This window comes from Castor canadensis, chromosome 14 (assembly GCF_047511655.1).
Source record: "Castor canadensis chromosome 14, mCasCan1.hap1v2, whole genome shotgun sequence".
NCBI classification, from domain to species: Eukaryota; Metazoa; Chordata; class Mammalia; order Rodentia; family Castoridae; genus Castor; species Castor canadensis.
In genome coordinates this window covers 1-5000 of record NC_133399.1, presented here as the reverse complement: position 1 = coordinate 5000, position 5000 = coordinate 1, and positions in this window count along the sequence as shown.

Genomic DNA, 5000 nt, shown 5'->3' with positions numbered 1-5000 from the left:
GGGTTAGGGTTAGGGTTAGGGTTAGGGTTAGGTTAGGGTTAGGGTTAGGGTTAGGGTTAGGGTTAGGGTTAGGGTTAGGGTTAGGGTTAGGGTTAGGGTTAGGGTTAGGGTTAGGGTTAGGGTTAGGGTTAGGGTTAGGGTTAGGGTTAGGGTTAGGGTTAGGGTTAGGGTTAGGGTTAGGGTTAGGGTTAGGGTTAGGGTTAGGGTTAGGGTTAGGGTTAGGGTTAGGGTTAGGGTTAGGGTTAGGGTTAGGGTTAGGGTTAGGGTTAGGGTTAGGGTTAGGGTTAGGGTTAGGGTTAGGGTTAGGGTTAGGGTTTAGGGTTAGGGTTAGGGTTAGGGTTAGGGTTAGGGTTAGGGTTAGGGTTAGGGTTAGGGTTAGGGTTAGGGTTAGGGTTAGGGTTAGGGTTAGGGTTAGGGTTAGGGTTAGGGTTAGGGTTAGGGTTAGGGTTAGGGTTAGGGTTAGGGTTAGGGTTAGGGTTAGGGTTAGGGTTAGGGTTAGGGTTAGGGTTAGGGTTAGGGTTAGGGTTAGGGTTAGGGTTAGGGTTAGGGTTAGGGTTAGGGTTAGGGTTAGGGTTAGGGTTAGGGTTAGGGTTAGGGTTAGGGTTAGGGTTAGGGTTAGGGTTAGGGTTAGGGTTAGGGTTAGGGTTAGGGTTAGGGTTAGGGTTAGGGTTAGGGTTAGGGTTAGGGTTAGGGTTAGGGTTAGGGTTAGGGTTAGGGTTAGGGTTAGGGTTAGGGTTAGGGTTAGGGTTAGGGTTAGGGTTAGGGTTAGGGTTAGGGTTAGGGTTAGGGTTAGGGTTAGGGTTAGGGTTAGGGTTAGGGTTAGGGTTAGGGTTAGGGTTAGGGTTAGGGTTAGGGGTTAGGGTTAGGGTTAGGGTTAGGGTTAGGGTTAGGGTTAGGGTTAGGGTTAGGGTTAGGGTTAGGGTTAGGGTTAGGGTTAGGGTTAGGGTTAGGGTTAGGGTTAGGGTTAGGGTTAGGGTTAGGGTTAGGGTTAGGGTTAGGGTTAGGGTTAGGGTTAGGGTTAGGGTTAGGGTTAGGGTTAGGGTTAGGGTTAGGGTTAGGGTTAGGGTTAGGGTTAGGGTTAGGGTTAGGGTTAGGGTTAGGGTTAGGGTTAGGGTTAGGGTTAGGGTTAGGGTTAGGGTTAGGGTTAGGGTTAGGGTTAGGGTTAGGGTTAGGGTTAGGGTTAGGGTTAGGGTTAGGGTTAGGGTTAGGGTTAGGGTTAGGGTTAGGGTTAGGGTTAGGGTTAGGGTTTAGGGTTAGGGTTAGGGTTAGGGTTAGGGTTAGGGTTAGGGTTAGGGTTAGGGTTAGGGTTAGGGTTAGGGTTAGGTTAGGGTTAGGGTTAGGGTTAGGGTTAGGGTTAGGGTTAGGGTTAGGGTTAGGGTTAGGGTTAGGGTTAGGGTTAGGGTTAGGGTTAGGTTAGGGTTAGGGTTAGGGTTAGGGTTAGGGTTAGGGTTAGGGTTAGGGTTAGGGTTAGGGTTAGGGTTAGGGTTAGGGTTAGGGTTAGGGTTAGGGTTAGGGTTAGGGTTAGGGTTAGGGTTAGGGTTAGGGTTAGGGTTAGGTTAGGGTTAGGGTTAGGGTTAGGGTTAGGGTTAGGGTTAGGGTTAGGGTTAGGGTTAGGGTTAGGGTTAGGGTTAGGGTTAGGGTTAGGGTTAGGGTTAGGGTTAGGGTTAGGGTTAGGGTTAGGGTTAGGGTTAGGGTTAGGGTTAGGGTTAGGGTTAGGGTTAGGGTTAGGGTTAGGGTTAGGGTTAGGGTTAGGGTTAGGGTTAGGGTTAGGGTTAGGTTAGGGTTAGGGTTAGGGTTAGGGTTAGGGTTAGGGTTAGGGTTAGGGTTAGGGTTAGGGTTAGGGTTAGGGTTAGGGTTAGGGTTAGGGTTAGGGTTAGGGTTAGGGTTAGGGTTAGGGTTAGGGTTAGGGTTAGGGTTAGGGTTAGGGTTAGGGTTAGGGTTAGGGTTAGGGTTAGGGTTAGGGTTAGGGTTAGGGTTAGGGTTAGGGTTAGGGTTAGGGTTAGGGTTAGGGTTAGGGTTAGGGTTAGGTTAGGGTTAGGGTTAGGGTTAGGGTTAGGGTTAGGGTTAGGGTTAGGGTTAGGTTAGGGTTAGGGTTAGGGTTAGGGTTAGGGTTAGGGTTAGGGTTAGGGTTAGGGTTAGGGTTAGGGTTAGGGTTAGGGTTAGGGTTAGGGTTAGGGTTAGGGTTAGGGTTAGGGTTAGGGTTAGGGTTAGGGTTAGGGTTAGGGTTAGGGTTAGGGTTAGGGTTAGGGTTAGGGTTAGGGTTAGGGTTAGGGTTAGGGTTAGGGTTAGGGTTAGGGTTAGGGTTAGGGTTAGGGTTAGGGTTAGGGTTAGGGTTAGGGTTAGGGTTAGGGTTAGGGTTAGGGTTAGGGGTTAGGGTTAGGGTTAGGGTTAGGGTTAGGGTTAGGGTTAGGGTTAGGGTTAGGGTTAGGGTTAGGGTTAGGGTTAGGGTTAGGGTTAGGGTTAGGGTTAGGGTTAGGGTTAGGGTTAGGGTTAGGGTTAGGGTTAGGGTTAGGGTTAGGGTTAGGGTTAGGGTTAGGGTTAGGGTTAGGGTTAGGGTTAGGGTTAGGGTTAGGGTTAGGGTTAGGGTTAGGGTTAGGGTTAGGGTTAGGGTTAGGGTTAGGGTTAGGGTTAGGGTTAGGGTTAGGGTTAGGGTTAGGGTTAGGGTTAGGGTTAGGGTTAGGGTTAGGGTTAGGGTTAGGGTTAGGGTTAGGGTTAGGGTTAGGGTTAGGGTTAGGGTTAGGGTTAGGGTTAGGGTTAGGGTTAGGGTTAGGGTTAGGGTTAGGGTTAGGGTTAGGGTTAGGGTTAGGGTTAGGGTTAGGGTTAGGGTTAGGGTTAGGGTTAGGGTTAGGGTTAGGGTTAGGGTTAGGGTTAGGGTTAGGGTTAGGGTTAGGGTTAGGGTTAGGGTTAGGGTTAGGGTTAGGGTTAGGGTTAGGGTTAGGGTTAGGGTTAGGGTTAGGGTTAGGGTTAGGGTTAGGGTTAGGGTTAGGGTTAGGGTTAGGGTTAGGGTTAGGGTTAGGTTAGGGTTAGGGTTAGGGTTAGGGTTAGGGTTAGGGTTAGGGTTAGGGTTAGGGTTAGGGTTAGGGTTAGGGTTAGGGTTAGGTTAGGGTTAGGGTTAGGGTTAGGGTTAGGGTTAGGGTTAGGGTTAGGGTTAGGGTTAGGGTTAGGGTTAGGGTTAGGGTTAGGGTTAGGGTTAGGGTTAGGGTTAGGGTTAGGGTTAGGGTTAGGGTTAGGGTTAGGGTTAGGGTTAGGGTTAGGGTTAGGGTTAGGGTTAGGGTTAGGGTTAGGGTTAGGGTTAGGGTTAGGGTTAGGGTTAGGGTTAGGGTTAGGGTTAGGGTTAGGGTTAGGGTTAGGGTTAGGGTTAGGGTTAGGGTTAGGGTTAGGGTTAGGGTTAGGGTTAGGGTTAGGGTTAGGGTTAGGGTTAGGTTAGGGTTAGGGTTAGGGTTAGGGTTAGGGTTAGGGTTAGGGTTAGGGGTTAGGGTTAGGGTTAGGGTTAGGGTTAGGGTTAGGGTTAGGGTTAGGGTTAGGGTTAGGGTTAGGGTTAGGGTTAGGGTTAGGGTTAGGGTTAGGGTTAGGGTTAGGGTTAGGGTTAGGGTTAGGGTTAGGGTTTAGGGTTAGGGTTAGGGTTAGGGTTAGGGTTAGGGTTAGGGTTAGGGTTAGGGTTAGGGTTAGGGTTAGGGTTAGGGTTAGGGTTAGGGTTAGGGTTAGGGTTAGGGTTAGGGTTAGGGTTAGGGTTAGGGTTAGGGTTAGGGTTAGGGTTAGGGTTAGGGTTAGGGTTAGGGTTAGGGTTAGGGTTAGGGTTAGGGTTAGGGTTAGGGTTAGGGTTAGGTTAGGGTTAGGGTTAGGGTTAGGGTTAGGGTTAGGGTTAGGGTTAGGGTTAGGGTTAGGGTTAGGGTTAGGGTTAGGGTTAGGGTTAGGGTTAGGGTTAGGGTTAGGGTTAGGGTTAGGGTTAGGGTTAGGGTTAGGGTTAGGGTTAGGGTTAGGGTTAGGGTTAGGGTTAGGGTTAGGGGTTAGGGTTAGGGTTAGGGTTAGGGTTAGGGTTAGGGTTAGGGTTAGGGTTAGGGTTAGGGTTAGGGTTAGGGTTAGGGTTAGGGTTAGGGTTAGGGTTAGGGTTAGGGTTAGGGTTAGGGTTAGGGTTAGGGTTAGGGTTAGGGTTAGGGTTAGGGTTAGGGTTAGGGTTAGGGTTAGGGTTAGGGTTAGGGTTAGGGTTAGGGTTAGGGTTAGGGTTAGGGTTAGGGTTAGGGTTAGGGTTAGGGTTAGGGTTAGGGTTAGGGTTAGGGTTAGGGTTAGGGTTAGGGTTAGGGTTAGGGTTAGGGTTAGGGTTAGGGTTTAGGGTTAGGGTTAGGGTTAGGGTTAGGGTTAGGGTTAGGGTTAGGGTTAGGGTTAGGGTTAGGGTTAGGTTAGGGTTAGGGTTAGGGTTAGGGTTAGGGTTAGGGTTAGGGTTAGGGTTAGGGTTAGGGTTAGGGTTAGGGTTAGGGTTAGGGTTAGGGTTAGGGTTAGGGTTAGGGTTAGGGTTAGGGTTAGGGTTAGGGGTTAGGGTTAGGGTTAGGGTTAGGGTTAGGGTTAGGGTTAGGGTTAGGGTTAGGGTTAGGGTTAGGGTTAGGGTTAGGGTTAGGGTTAGGGTTAGGGTTAGGGTTAGGGTTAGGGTTAGGGTTAGGTTAGGGTTAGGGTTAGGGTTAGGGTTAGGGTTAGGGTTAGGGTTAGGGTTAGGGTTAGGGTTAGGGTTAGGGTTAGGGTTAGGGTTAGGGTTAGGGTTAGGGTTAGGGTTAGGGTTAGGGTTAGGGTTAGGGTTAGGGTTAGGGTTTAGGGTTAGGGTTAGGGTTAGGGTTAGGGTTAGGGTTAGGGTTAGGGTTAGGGTTAGGGTTAGGGTTAGGGTTAGGGTTAGGGTAGGGTTAGGGTTCACAGGCTAGGGTTAGTGTTTACAGGCTAGGGTTAGAGCTTAGAAGTTAAAGTCGGGTCTCAGAAGCTAGGCTGAGGGCTCCCGGGCTAGGGTTAGTGTTTAC